The sequence below is a fragment of the Eleginops maclovinus genome, chromosome 10 (genome assembly GCF_036324505.1).
Source record: "Eleginops maclovinus isolate JMC-PN-2008 ecotype Puerto Natales chromosome 10, JC_Emac_rtc_rv5, whole genome shotgun sequence".
Lineage (NCBI taxonomy): Eukaryota > Metazoa > Chordata > Actinopteri > Perciformes > Eleginopidae > Eleginops > Eleginops maclovinus.
The window spans coordinates 2,785,082-2,801,429 of NC_086358.1; the positions used below are offsets into that span (position 1 = coordinate 2,785,082).

The window sequence follows — 16,348 nt, forward strand, 5'->3', positions numbered from 1 at the left end:
CTCTGAAACGTTATTTCAAAACATGCTTCCCACTCAGAACGTGTGTGTGTGTGTGTGTGTGTGTGTGTGTGTGTGTGTGTGTGTGTGTGTGTGTGTGTGTGTGTGTGTGTGTGTGTGTGTGTGTGTGTGTGTGTGTGTGTGTGTGTGTGTGTGTGTGTGTGTGTGTGTGTGTGTGTGTGTGTGTGTGTGTGGGATCTTATCTAGGAGCTCTTGGCTGACACACACATTATCTTCCAGTGCTTGCGAGCTTCTCAAGGCCCCACGATAAGCTGTTCTCTCAGTTTCTTTGAGAGAACGGTGGCCTTGTTTGGCAGCTGTGGAGAGTGCGGTCCCCACAACACCTGTACCTGTTGCATCTTTACGGGGACTTCTGCTAGAAGTGTCAAGGTGAGAAAAAGAACCGTAGACAAACGGAGAGCATATGGTGTCAATACTTTTTTAGTTATTGCCTCTAATTATCTCCTTCCTGTAACAGACCAGCAGAGGAACACATCTGATGTTGCTGAGAAGGGAACTTGGTGTTTGCATGGTCCTTTACTACCCCCATCAGGTGGACGTAGGAACTGCAGCTTGTTTCTTCCTTTGAAATAACATAAGACATTGAAGATGTGACACCCAGTGATGGACAATGGCACATTTTTTTGGTAAATCAACACCAACAACTGATATCAGAGACACCAACTTCACCTTAAAACACAGGATAAGTTTTATGTATTCATGAAAAACCTAATCTTATACACTTTGACCACAAATCAAAATGATGGCAGTGTCAAACATTTTGAAATCAGGTAAGACTAATTTAAAAACTCCTCAAAAATGTCAGTTAAATAGTTCACCACTGGTCAAGCTATTCAACTGTTATTATTTTAAGAGTAGGCACTTGAACGCACCACCGCTCAGTGACTGGCCATGCTTTTCAAATCCATGCAGAAGAAGACAAGCAATACACTTCTATTGAAAGTCCAAATACTCCTTTTAGAAAAGGTGTTTAAAATTGTGCACGCATATACTCTACTGTAGGAAAACTAACAGAGGGAACCATGCCACCTGCAGACACACACACACACACACGCCAGTCACGACTCATTAGGAGAAATTACTGCAGGGGGGGGTATCTGTGTTTGTGTCTGGACTCATGGCTGAGATTTAATGAAGCCTGTAGTGTTGATTTAGCACAGTGTGAAGGTATGGTTGTGAAGAAATGTGGCAAACTCGGCCCTCTTAATAATAAAGAGGTGTTTCAGGTTAGTCACAGGGTAAAGAGCTCAAAGAATCATAATGTTAATCAGAGCTTCCTGTAAATTACTAATCAGTGTTAATCGAGTAAACCAATCAAACTGTTTGTAGGGATTCACTGTCTGCTGGCTCACTCAAACCATGGTTGGGAGGCTTATTTTAAAGAATGTATCCGATAAAAAGATGTGTTACCGGGTGAAAAATGTAGATACTAACCTAATCTAAGTATCACGGATAATAAGGTAACTTACCTGGATTTACTTTCTGTTACTTTTGGATTACCTGAGGTGCAAAAACCCTTCGATTAGGAGAAACACGCTGCAAAAATAAACTCATAAGAAACATCCACACCATCTTGACAACACATGCACCGCATTCAGAAAACATTCACCAACCTGACGGAACACGTGCAGGGTTTAATAAAAGCGTTGCATAAATGAGACAGAAACACAACGGGAGCTGTTTCCACCGGTGCTCTCGTTGACATTCGGGGATTATGAAGTTGTTCTTCTGTCTCTGTTGTTGGAAACTAACGTAAATATGCATTTTTTTGGGGCTTATTTTAACAATGCAACTGCTTAATTCCTTCCGGTATTATGGCCTTTTTAGCTTCGTGCAGCGTTTAGTTTATGCAGCTCTTTCAGTTAACTCTGCACATGTTTGGGCAGGGGGTGAATGTCTTCTAAAAGCTGTGTTGATAAGTTGGTGAAGATGTTCTGTTTTTTGTAGTTGTTTGTGGGACATTTTTTATTTGCATGTTTATCTTTAGCGCATTTACACTTCTTGGCCATCGTCCGCTGGCAAAAAAAACAAAGAATCTCTCCCATTATTTTCCAAAACAGTACTGTGTAAGTCCTGCATTCAAACGTCGCTCTTTAATAGAGCAATGCGCTTTGAATTGAGGGTTCAGATTGTTCCGCCTCCATCCTGCCATTTGGCTTGGACGTATATTCCTCTTTAATCACTTAGTTTTACTATTGAAAGAAAAGCACAATTACTTTGATTGCTACTAGCAGAGGATGCAAAAAAACACACTTTTGGTCCCAGTGAAGCAGTTTTAAAGGGAGCAGTGTAAGAAAAAATGATGGAAGAGCGTTGTGTCGTCCAAGTCATTGTCAATTGTTCTGCGTAGGAGCAATCAGAAGAAGTTTTATCTCCCAGTAGTTGGAAGAAAGCAACAACAATGCTCAAATCTGCTGCCAGATGAAACTGCACAGGAAAGCTGGAGCAGATGTCTGATGGGAGACATTTCACAAATTCTGCCAAAACCTTCAGGGAATTTCACACTGACAGAAGATGAGAGATGCCAGAGAGGGAAAAAGATTTTTGAAAGTCGCTGTAGGTACCTACGGCAAGTTTTGATTTATGGTTAAATGATGGATTTCACCGGTTTGTATCAACTCTGCAATGCAAGACATGTGTGTTGAATACAATCAGGACATATCATGCTCTATATGTAATCCGGAGTCCATGCATAGAGCCATAGCAATACTTACCACACCGAGTAATAGTGTAAGGTCAATCGTAACGCTATGTTGTAAGGTTTCAACTTCGATTGACACTGGAGGATTTCATGATTGACATTTTTTGTCTCAAATCCCATTGACTCTTTGGTTTTCACATAGATCTGGTCTAAATCTTATATATATGTAATTTAAGACCCTATCTTGTGTAATTTAACCATTAACGACACAAATGACAAGGAAAACACGTGTCATTTCATCTTCTAAATGCCCACATATGGACCCATTTTCACACAAATGTTCTTGTTTCTAGCTTTGAGTCCACAATAACATTTTGGCATCTTAAATTGGCGACACAATCCAACCTTGGCTTGTTATATTTAACATATCTCGGAGTCTGTTTGTGTTCAGTGACTAAAAAAATTGTTTTAGCATCGATCAAATACTGCTTTTTCAGCAGGGAATACAGAGACGTACTTAAGCGGACTGGTTTGAGCACAAGAAACTTCATTTTCAATCATTTAGATCAGTTGTAGAGAGGCAGTGTGAGAAAAATAAAGACCTTTTTGAACATTAAAGCCTTTAGTATGTCACAGGAGAGACTCTAAATACTAACAAGACCCTGAAAATCTGCAAAGTACCTGCTTTTATCGTAATTCCAGTGTAAAATTAGCTTGAATTATCTTGCGTCCCTTATCTTTATATGACGATTCTCATTAAGAGAGTACAGTTAATTATTTCTTATAAATTCTGAGTCTTTTATAATTGCCTTAATTCTGGAAACACAAATGAATGCGCATTTAACAAACACGATGCTGTTAGAGTGGAATGCAATCAAAGGTTGTTTTGACACTGATTATAACTTGTGACTTTTACAGAAAATGGTGTAAACTTTTGGGGGGTTTGATGGGAAAGAAGAGCTTATTTTTTAAATGAATTCAAGAAGCTTGTACAGTTTGTTTATATTGTTCTTGGCACATTTAGCTTTTTAACAGAGTGGAGGATAAGAGGTTGGGAAGCCACTCTGTACTCACAGCCAAGCTTGGATGTGAGAGCCAGCAGAGTCATTGGATATCATTTGGATAAATCCTGGCTTTTCCAGCCTATGAACCAAAATCAAATGTTGGTTGTTTTAAGGGGAACGAATCCTCCCCGAGCCTCCGACACACACACCCACACACACACACATTGATGATGATTTTATCAGGCGATCTTGGTCGGTGTGAGAGTTGTTGAAATGCACTGTTATGATATTCAACGTACATCTATTAGTGTGTTTTTCCTGCCTTACTGTAAGTGTTAAGTGCAGTCTTTTTTACATTGAAGTTGAAATATGGATGCAGAAATGTTTTGATTTAGATCCTCAAAAAACCCAATGATTTGGCCGGTTTTTGCCAGCGTAGCACATTTGCAAGACCACAGAACTGGGGAGAAGAACTGGCTGCATTTTAGGAACAAATACCAGAAGATGTGACCGGTGCGTGTCTCTAGGAAGCGCTCTGAGGAAAACAAGCAGAGGTCCGTGTCATAAATACAGAAGCAGAGCCGTGAGGTAGACGTTGAAATAGAAACCCTGAGGGTCCCGGACTCCTCTGTTGATGTTGGACCAGCTGCAGGTGCCCCCACTAAACTCTGGAGTAAGGATGGGGAGTGTGTGTTAACGTCTTACATCATCTTAAGCTAAAACCTGTTTCATTGCGACTAAAAGCAGATAGTTGCTCAACGTTTTTGCAGCGAAAGAGAGTGTCGGGCATAAAAGGAGTCTAATTTGACATTTTGTTCATTATCGCCTCTGCAGGTTCTCACTGGTTTGGTTTTGGCTTATCTTGGCTTTCACAGATCTTAGATATTTGATTTTCTGTCATATTTTCCCTCTCCTTTGCCTCTTCGGTTATTTAACAACCATTTAGCATGCAGCCGAAGGAGATAGTATTTCTTTGCAGTCCTAATAATATGTGTCGTGAAGCATCCTGCACAGTTACTAAATCTATAGTCACTAATTCTCTCTCTTACATTTCTGTCTTGTTGTCATGATTTCAATGCTGTCTTCATCTTGTCAGGTGACTTTATGAAGAAAACACACCGTTTCCAAACACATTTTAGTGATATTTTCCATTGAAAAACTAGTCACGTCTTCTCCAGTCATCAGACGTCAGCGAGGTCTGTTGGATCCATACAGCGGTGATGTCACTCAGGAGTCAGCCTCTGTCTCGTTGGCTGCATTTGAGTCTCGTTCAGTATTTGCTTTTGGCGTCAATTATCGACAGGGCTGTCAGGAGAGAGAAATCCAACAGATATCCTTCATACAGACAAGACTCTCATCTTCAACTCATCCGTCTTCTTCCCCGTGTTTCTCCTTTGGTTGCCTGATATTTCTCCCACTCTGTCCCATCCGTCATTAAAGAAGATGATCTGCCTTTCAACCTCAGAGTACAGAAGAAATTGTCAAGTTATCCCATCTTTAATCAGTCAGAATATGAGCGTCTATTGCCCCCATAACTCACTGAGGGTTGTTGAATAAGATTACAGGATTTAGTAACTGTCTTTGGCGGTAGCACGTCTGTATACCGTCCACGTTTTCTGTTTTTGCTTGCTTCCTTTTCCGACCGTTTGCTCTTTCGTCCGCACGATTATTATCACCATGATTTGACCGAACTTCAGCAGAGATTTTCCTTTTGGCTTGAGGATTAAATCATGATGTTTATCCGATGATTTCCATGTTTTAGTAATTGGTTTATGTGCTGGTGGGAGTCCAACATCTGTGTTTACCACCTCGGATGCTCATTAGTTCACATGCTATTTTGTCGCAAAATCAAGCAAGAATAAACAACAGATATAAATCCTGACTTTATGCACTTAAAGAAATATATGGTAGGCTATTATATTTTCACTGTGAGGCTGTAGACCATTATTCAGTGTTCTGCTGGAGTGCCGATACTTGGAGCAACTCTATCTGATTAGTGAGTTCACCTGAGTGCTTCTGGCTGACCGTGTTGACATAAATATTCCAAATGCTGCTGATTTGGCTGAAAACAATCCTCCGCAGAGTAGGTGTTTATTGGGATCCCCATTAGTATTTACCTTGGCAACAGCAGATCTGTCTCAAGTCCACTTATAAATAAAATACATATCGTCTAGAATGATTGACGGCTAGTAATTGCTCTGTATTACTGCTGACAGACAAACCAAAAACACAACCTCTTTCACAATTGAACTTAAGTTTGATTACATAACCAGGTAGGAATCTAACTTACTTATTCCGGTGTATTATCTTCATGATGTATACCAGTAGCAAACATTGATAAATATGATACATCTAAAATAATTGGCATATCATTAATGTATATAGAGAAAAGCAGTGGTCCTAAGTGGCTTCCCTGAGGGACACCACTGAGAGAAACGGAAGTAGTAATAAAAATTAGGTTTTGGCCAAAAGAGTCTGTCTTTACATAGCCTCAGTGCCTGTCATAGTCAGTAAAGGATGGAAACAGAGGTACAGTAGATGCATCATTTAACAAACGACTGTATTTGGCTTGATTTAGAGAGGTGTAATGAGCTGAGTGAACGCCACATATTCATCAGTGGGTCAGATTAAATCCACGTGCAGACTACAGGCTGCTCACACTGCATATATTTTTGGTCAAAACATGCCAGCGAAAATGCTACAGTGAGACGTTGTACTTTCACCTGCTCTCTAGCAATGATTTGAGTGTAGGTTTAACCAAAAAGAGACCCGATCCCGTTCAAACCATCAATCTGAGCCTCAAGGGTCATATTTTAGCCGTTGTTTGTCAGTAACAATTAAACCATCATTCAGACCTTATCCTACGTTCGAACACACAGTTTCTCATGTTTAAATAAGCTCAGTGATCATCACTCATTACCGTTTCGACAGAGGGAGAACTTGATCCGTACAGGCTCGGAAATCTGAGTGGTGATAAACATTCCTACAATATAATTATCCATTAAAGGAGAAGTCAAACACCGCCGTAGAGCCAGGCCTCACACCTCGCCCTAATGCATGTATGTCTACGCCTGTGCATGGGTGTGTTTCTATAAAAACGGTGGGTTGGCAGGGGCTAAAGACTTTTGGGTCATTAATTAAATGTAATTGCAGTCAAACCCAACTGTTATCAGCTTCTCCTCAAACAAGCTTTTCGGTTGAAACTCAAGATCTTTTGCTACACTTGGCCTCCGCTGTCCCGCTCACACTTTCTATAAACACTTTATAAATTCTCTTAAATATGAGTGTCCACACACACACACACACACACACACACACTGTATCTTGTAGTTCCAAGCAATTGAGGCACTTATTTTATAAATGAGGCTCGTCTCGGATTGTTCACAGAGGCTTTGCTGCAAAACCACAATCTGCCTAAAGCGAAAAGCCAACGAGGTAAAGAGCTCTGGCTGCAATATTTCTTTTCCCCCTGCTTTTGTTCTTCCTTTTTTGTCTTCAGAGGCAAAAGCTCACATAAAAGAAATATTAAGTTTCACATTTTCTGCTTTCATTGTAATGTCAAAGCCTTCGGGACTCAAAATGTTGGGAATCAGATCAACTTAATGGGTAAATAATGTCAACAACTAGAGGTAGAATTACTTTAGGTATTTAAGGCTTAACTTCCATTCCTCTTTTGACAATTCTTTAAGGATTGGGATGCAAAAAATTAATTTTAACCCCAGTTTAAAAAAAAAGGACTTAATGAGCCAGTCACCTGACATTACCTAACAACTTTCCTGGGTTATGAAACTCTTAATGCTACCATCTCGTTCAAAGACCCTTAAAATGACAAGAGCCATGCCCGGAGTCATGAGGAGGGAAGTCTGCAGAACGGTTGGAGTATAGACGGCCCACCGGTCAACCAGAGACCCATTAGTACTCAGCGCAACAATGGAGAAAGGCGGGTGATGATGAAAAATGGATGTATGTAGTGGATGCGTTCCATATGCCTCCCTCCTCTCAGACGGGAGCAGCAGGCCCGGATCAGGTTCCCCGTCCCAAATCCGAATCCAAATCCTAGACCATCAGCGAGAAAAGCAGAAAAGACTGACCACAAATCAGCTCCTAGGGTTTCCTCCTGCTCTGCCATCAAGCCTTTATGTATTGCATTCATGCATGGGCTTCATGTTCTGATTCAACATGACACACAAAGAGAATTAGCGCACCAGGGTTTTTGCTCAAGGGCAATCCGACACTGCTAACGGGTAGGCTAGGAAGTCCAACGGTTTCTCCTTACCCCAGCTCATCCCTGCTATTTTAATTCATCCTCTTTACGTACTTCTTAGCATCTGTCTTGCACGCTAACTACTCCTGTTTCTCATACATTTTTAGCCTTTTTTTAGCCTGAAATATTACATTGATCAACCATCATGTGCACAGATTTCTTTCCCCAAAAACGTTGCGTTTTGAGCTTCAAATCGAAATGATTTGGAAGCGTTGGTAACTCAGGGTAGCATTATTCTTCCATATTTCATGTCAATTTGCCTAAACGTCCCATACATTTTATGGTGAATGCCCATAAATACATCCCTTTTTGACACAATCACAAGTATATTTCATGCTCGAGAGAGGCAACATGCTCCAGCAAAAATTGACATGTGAGTGAAGCAAACCCCCCTACTTGTGCTAGATGTTAGAAAGAGTTGGAAAGCTGGAATATGCAACATTTTTTTGCCAGTTACTTTGACATGCATTGGCGGCAAAAGCGCTGGTGTTTTACAAAAAAGCCTGGATAAACGGTGGAAATGCTTCCTTAAATTGTATCTGTTATATTCCATGACATGGGACAGCTTAATCAAATCAACCATCATGGATTAAAGCAATGAAATACACCTGTGCTTCTCCAGCGGGAAGTTTCTCCCAGCGTCCAGGCTGGCAGACTGGCTCTAGATTGCAGTACGAGTGAAACCTGCTGTACAGTGATCGTAGTTTTTGTAATCTGCAGCATATCCCAGCCCCAGGGTTTGGTCCGGTGTGGATTTATTGGGCCGCTTTTTGGACAGAAACACAGAGTCTTTTTTCCAGTGTTTTTCTCCCGACGCAAGTCTCAGATATTGCAGCTTTGCGGTGAATAAAATGGAAAGAACAAATTGGAGCAGATAGGCAAAGCTCCAGGTTTTCCTCGCACCATTTCCGATCAACGATTTTCAAGCCAGTGACCAGTTTATGCAAATAAAGAGCATGAAAATGGAACAGGAGATGTGTGGTTAAGATAGCAGACCTCAGTAATAATGGGCTGGAGGTATGATGTATGAGCCAATTGAAATAGCATAAAAACTCCTTTCATCTGGAAACTTTAGACCCACACACACATATATATGCATGCACATAATATCTAAGTGTGTGCACACGGTGGTACGGCACATACAGCATCAACAAACAGTTGCTACTTCACTTGACTGCTTCCCTGGAGCCACTGGAGCCAAGCTACAACAACTGGGCTACTTCAGTAAATTTGGCGAGTCAACGTTAATCTGCATCAGTCGAGCTGCAGGAGCCAAAGGATGTTGGCACGTACTAAAGAAGAGAAAGTAGTGCACACATTTCCTTGCTGCTAACCGTCCCTTCAACACTCCTCAATTTATCGCTTAGACCTTTATCCGTCTCACTGTTCAGATTTAAAGCTGCACTCATTACTTGTTCTGTACACCTTTGAGCATCAGGATTATGTGAAACCACAACCCTGAGTTATTGATAGCTGCTGTTATTGCGCTGACTGTTGACTATTGACCTATTCAGCAGTCATGTAGCAACGTTAGCGTTAATTTAGGTCATATTTCTGTCCGCCTGACAAATATAAGTCAAGTATTTTGTTTTATTTATGCTCTGTTTTGGCTCAACTAAATACAGTATGTTTGCCAGCCTTTACTTACTGCTTTTTGGTGCTGTGCAGGTAGAAAAACAGTGGGATTATTAGTGTTTTTAACAAATATGTATTATTTTTCATGCTCTGTTTTGACTCTAGGCAGCTATTAATGATTGCAAGCATCAGCTTTGCCTGTCTGTTGGTTGTTTGGTGCTGTGCAGGTAGAAAAACAGTGGGATTATTTGTGTTTTTATCTGAATACAAATGCATTTTGCTCAAAAGCTTGGTTGTTGGGAGCTGATTACACTAAAAGACACTTTGGGGATACGAAGTGGTAATTACCTTTGGTAGTATGTTATGTTTGTGGAAAGATGAAGCCTGGGCCAAGGAATAATAGTTAACATTTTGTCCTTGGCGTAGACTGGAATAGGAAACTGTCCCCCTTCACCATTAACACGCCCATGGTGTTCTTGCTTTATCGAGTCATAGTTTGGTAACCTGTCTTTAAAGAGCACACACTCTCTCAGTCAGATTGTAAAGTGGTCTAGCAGAATGAGTTAAATGTACTTTTCACTGTCTTACCTTTCGTTCAGAAACACTTACGGGCGTAGCATTTCCTTGGCACATTATTGATTCATTTCTCTCTGGCGTACAAGCGCTTGCTGTTGTGAAAATAAAAGTGTTGGACATTGATGTTCCAGCCAGGCTTTAACCACTTTATTCTGCCCTTCAACTACGCCCTCGCTCCTTCCTTTCACCCTTCTTCCAGCGAACTGCCGGCCTCCATTCCTCCATCACTGGCACCAAACTGACTGAACATATTGGCATTGGATTATCCGCTGTTGTCAACACCCTCGTTTGTTTGTAGTTTTAGGGGGTTTCTACCGTCAAACACAAAGTATTTCCAGTTGGAGACAGAAGAAGAAGAGACCTACCTAAAAGAACAACACCTACTTAGAAACCTCATTTATCAAAATATTAGGGTCCTGAGAAAAATTCAACTTAGCTTAGCAACAAAAATGGAGACAAAACACAAAACATAAAGATCTCCAGGAGCTCTTTAACAGGCACACACACACACACACACACACACACACACACACACACACACACACACACACACACACACACACACACACACACACACACACAGACCATGCAGGTGGCCGACCATGATAACAAACAGCATAATGAGGAACAGGTGAATGTTATAAAGGCAATTTCTACTGCAAATATTGGACAAAATGAACCCAGAGCAAAGTATGTTGCAGTGATCAGGAATATCATCTAAACCGCAACAATTAGCTTGATGAAGTAGCGTCTGGCTGAGCTAATGACAGAAAGGTGAGGTGGGAGGGGGGGAAATGGGATCTGAAAGAAAAAACAATAACTGGTCCAAAGCCACATTCAATACCACCGTGTCCGGAGCGAGAGCCAGGACTAAATGATCGTTCGGATTCTCAAAATAAAAGCTGGAATGAGATGATGGATTGAAGTCAGACTCTCGCTAAAAAGAAATGTATGAAAAGGGAACGAGATGTTATCCACTACCGTCCAGCTTCCTCTACTTCTGTATTTTTTGTGCAATAACAATATCCCCAATGCTTCTTGTAGTTTGGAATTTGAGGAATTTTCGCTCCACTTTTTCTGCCAGATTTAAGCATATAAATACTGAGCCACAAACAGCGATTAGCTTAGCCTAGCATGTAGCCTAGCATAAGGACTTGAAACGGGGTAACTGCTAGCCTGGTTTGTGTTCTTTATTCTATGTGAATGAGATAACCTGAGAGTTGTTTTTAAGTTTTCTCACACTTCAGAAAGAGCTAAGCTAGCTGCTACTTTTAGCTGTTGAGCTAGGCTAATCACCCCTTAGCTTAAGCTCTGTATTTAGCTCTGAAATATATCTTTAAGGCTTATTTGAGGGTAAAATGAACCCAAAGCATCACAAACACACTGTCTTAGTTGTTATTTATGGTATTTTAAAAACAGAAATAGTATTATTCCTCAGAGTTTTGTGATTTCTGAGTTCAATCTTTATCCTAGCCTGGTAATCTTGTTGTCATGCACACGCATAATAAGGCCTGCTTCAACACAAAGTACTTTTTTGTACAAAATTATGACTTCTGGACATCCTTTTACCATGAAAATATGATATAGTATGAGGAGAGCCAATTCCTAATGTATGGAAAGAAGAAGCAGGAAGTCCTCTAGTCTTTACCTGACTAGCAAATACTCTCATGAGCTCTGTTGGAGCTGATGAGGATATCCTCTACTGGTCGTAATGGCTCCAGTGAGCATTAATGTAATACTCCTGTCTCAAGTATGGCCGTGGAGGCTTACAGAAACCTCGCTGCCTCAGTCTAAACCTTCACTTTCTGTCTCGCTCTGTCATCCCATATCAAAGTCTTTCTTTTCTCTCGTTAGTCCTTGTACAGATTGAACACTTCTCAGCCCGCCCTTCTGCAAAATGTACTTAAATATAATCTGACTGTTTTATGAAGCCGAGATTTAGGAGAAGCTTCGTCAAGATTGACCTTAAAGGGTGTAAAGGCAAAGAAGTAGTTACATATTTTGGAAAAACCCAAGGTTGTTCTTCTCTGTCTCTATGTAGATAGGTGCAAGACAAAATATACACATTTTAGGAAAATGCAAATAGTTTTTCCTGGCTGATCTCGTACTGGATCTGCATCAAAAAGCTAACTTCACTTTCCGGTCAAAATCCTGCATCAGATCGAAGTGTAAAATAATAGTGTCTTCATGTCTTAAAGCTGCTGAGTCATATATCGCACCTCCAACAACAAATAGATCCAGAGCTCCGGTTCCTTTACTTCCTCTCCAGAAAAAAGGAGAGTAAATAAGGATCAGAAATCTCAGTCTCAGTGTCAGCCTGCTGCCTGCCACTCGTCCCCCGCAGACCCACCGGACATCCATCCCCTATTTATTCTCCGTAAGCTGTCTCTGCTGTCTGACCAGACATCTGACCCCATCTCTATATCTCTGGACTCATTAAACCCTTTCTGACCCACAGAGATATGGTTTCCTGGCATCACTTTAACATTTTACGGGCGAGATCTGCGTTTTGGTTTGAGGGCGCGGTAAATAAAAGCTGAAGAACATTCCCCTGAACACACACACTTGTAATAATGCACCTTAGCAGCTCTTACTGCACTGACACACAGAGCTATGTGCAGAACAGTACCGATGATGAGGGATCTAATGGACTTTTCCTGGAGTAATGGCTTCTCTGGTTTGGGCAGGTTGCAACAAAAGCTTTGACGCATGTGATGATGATGTTGATTCTGGACACGTGATGGGGAAAAACCTTTCTTGATGATCTGCCTCCACAAAATCTATCTGTGTGGTTCTTTTGTACAGTAATTGCACTCGCCATAACTAGAAATAATAATCACCATAAGAGGAAAGATTGACCAGATCTGTAATTATCCAAGCACCCTTGAGGCTTCGTTGTACCAATAATCAGAACCAAAGGAGACTTGAGGCTTTGCATTTAAAGAACCATTGTCTAATTGTAGAGTATTTAGTACAATAAACCCAGAAGATGAGGAAAGGCTTTTTAAATGATCAACACTTTTCTGAGGGTCATTTAGACGGGAAACCAGACATGTTCGGCCAATTAAGAGTTAGTTATCTGTCATTTGTCTCGTGATCAGGAAGAATTTATATTCAAAGTTGAAAAAGTTCTAAATCAACACCTGGATCTTTAATATCTCATAGAAGTTAGTTATATTTGTATCTATGCAAAGTGTGTTTCATGCAAATGTTAGTTCTAGAGACCGAGTGCTTTGCATTTTTTTGAAAAGGCACGGACAGAGGAAAGGAGGAACCATCATGTGAGTCTTTCAAATTTCTTAATAACTTACCCAAATTCATTTCCTTCTGTTTAATACGTAGTCTTCTGTTTTTGTTTGATGCCAGTTTAATACTGTCCTCGTTTCAAGAATATATAGTCGTTCACTCTATGCAGATGATGTTTTGTTTATGTCTGTATAAGAAAATGAAATGCCCTGAATCAGATCCGTTAAACATACGCCTACATTTTCTTTAAATATGAAACCGGCTGAGTTAAGGCCAGGTGAGTTTATTTATACAACACCTTTTAATGATAACACAGGTTCATGGATAAAAGTTACAGTGCAATATCAGATAAGAACAGTTCAATTAAAAGCAGCGGCAAAAAGAAATGTTTTCAGCCTGGATTTAAACGTAGTAAGCGCAGCAGCGGACCTGCAGGGTTCTGGGAGTTTGCTCCAGATATTTGGAGCATAATAAGGGAACACTGCTTCTCCTTGTTTAGTTCTGACTCTGGGGACAGAAAGCCGACCCGTCGCAGAAGACCTGAGAGTTCTGGATGGTTCATAATGTATTTTGGTTTATGAACCAGCAGCAGTATTCAATTCTTCACAATTCTTTGACGGACAGGAAGCCAGTGTAAAGACCTCAGAACTGGAGTGATGTGATTAGTGTGTTTAGGTATAAAGTACATGATTTTAAGTCAAAATGTTAAGTTTTAAGATTGCATGATCATACTGGATGAACGGGACGCAGAGCAGGGTAAATATGTATGTTCAACAACGACTTCAAGTCAAATGTATTGATCTCCTTATGTTACTTTGATTTCTGCCTCAGAAACGACCGTGTGCTGCCCTGAAGACGTCGACTTTTAACTTCGAAAGACAAAAAAGGTCATATACAATGCAGATTTTTTTCCTCTAGTTGGCACATTTCCACCAAATGATTGATAAATGTTAGCTTGTTTAAAGGAAATAAATGTTCTGTATTTATCTGTCAGTGTTTCAAGGTTACAGAAACAAGAAAACAAGTGCGTATCGATGCGACATACAGTAGCCTCCCTCTGTAAGTAGACCAATTAAAACAGCTCAACATACACACCCACACATAAACACACACACATACCCATTACAATGAAAGTGTAACTGATAAACCTCCGATCAAATCCCAGGAAGGTGCTGTGAAGGCTCTGAACAACTACCAACACTAAACACCCTGGGGGTCCTTCACCTGTAGGCCACAGAAACACGCTCTAAAAACACAAATCCAAGCAGATTGAATTGGTTGGAGTCTTTCTAAAAATGCTCAGACAGCTACCACCACAGTTGCCTGAACTACTAAACAAACTCAGTAACACTGGGAGACTGTTTATTAACCAGTATGAAAGTAAGAAGACAAGAATGCAAGCCACTGCAGGTGAACTTGCAGGGGTATCTAACCATTCAAAAGGCGTGCAGAACACCACAAACACATCCAGACTAGCTGGGGCAGCTTTAGGAGGACTTGGAGCGATTGTGGGATTAGCTGCAGCTTTTTTACCAGGACCTGGAAAACTGGCATTGTGCATCGCAGGAGGCGCTGCAGCAGTCTTTGGGGGTGCGTCTGTGGTTACTGCAAATGCAACCAAGGCCACGACAGAGATCATAAGTAGGGAGAAAGTTAAAGAGTTAGGAAAAGAATTCATACAAATCATTGAACTGCAAAAGGGTCTCTTGGAAGACATTAACACAGCGTCTGAGGAGTTGGAAGAAAAATGCTTCTCCTTAATTACAAAAACGAGAAACCAGGCAAAGATAGGACTGTGGAACACAGAAGGACTTCAGCAGCTTCTGATTCAAACAGCTAAACTGTCAGAAACGAGCAGGGCAGTCGTGGACGGGACTCTATCCGTGCTCAGTCAAGTGAAGGAACTGTTAGACTTCATTATCACTCTCTCCAGAATCACTCCGACAGCTGAGGAGGACGCAATGCTCAGAAACTGCATCACAGAATCAGCCCTGCAGTGCGGGAAAACCGTTCTGGAGTGTGCAAAGATAAGGAACATGCTCAGGGACTACGAGGAAATGCAGGCAGAGTAGGAGCGTGCAGCTGAAGTAAAGCAAAGGTCCTTCAATGACATAAAAGTGTATTATTTTTGCAGTCAAATATAATATCAACACGATTATAAATGCATAGCTTTATAGCTACAGGAATAAAAAGGTACTTAGGGTGAGATTGCGTCTTGGTTTTTGGGATTAATAGGGTTTCTTTTATATAAACCATTACAGGTTTCTGACCACGACTGTGTATACTCTATTTGTCGTCACTTTTTGTATTCAATGTATTAAATGTTCTTTGCTGGAGACGTATCTGAGTCTGTGTTTTTCAGCAGCTCGCAGGTGGAGCACCGGCAGGAGACGTAGTAGACATACATGCGCTGTAGCCTACGTCTTTTTACACACAGAGTTGTTAGGGGTATTTAAAAGTGAAGACCGCACTCACATCTAAACCAGAGCACGGACAAACTTCAGGGTTCAAGTGAAGCAAATATGGGAGTGCCTTAGACTGGCATTCTCTCTGACACACAAGTCATATTGTAGAGAAGTCTATGAAAGGAATGTACCTGTTACCTTACTCAACATCTTCCCTTATGGGTTTATAGTTTCAATTACTGGTCCCATTAAGAGGTTCAGAGAGGTGCTTTGTCAGCTGCATCAAAGACTCAGACAGGGCGGCAACATTTTAAGGATTTTTGACAAATACTGTCACTGCTTAGTCATACCTGGAAATGACCGTCCTTTCACTTGGGTAAACAAAGCATCCAGTGATGTACCTTTAGAAAACAGCTAACAATACATCACATGAAGGCTAGCACTGCAGAGCTAGTTGATGCTAGCATTCCTACTTCCTGCCTTTCAGTAACAACTGCAGTCTGCCCCATAGCCAGATATATTTGAGCAGATGTAATGTAGATAAGAAATGGCACTTTTTTGCTCTGTTAAAAAGAGGATATTGGCACCATTGCCCTCTCAGTGCGCCTCCTCTGTGATT

The 16,348-nt window shown here is 41.0% G+C and overlaps 1 long non-coding RNA gene across 1 annotated transcript; it reads left to right on the plus strand.

Annotated features, from left to right (window-relative positions):
• The first annotated feature begins 221 nt into the window (after positions 1 to 221).
• On the plus strand, positions 222 to 15,522 carry LOC134870505 (uncharacterized). The gene is made up of 5 exons (XR_010166576.1): positions 222 to 387; positions 476 to 556; positions 14,156 to 14,211; positions 14,319 to 14,383; positions 14,490 to 15,522. It is a non-coding gene; the product is annotated as an uncharacterized LOC134870505 (long non-coding RNA).
• Positions 15,523 to 16,348: the final 826 nt, after the last annotated feature.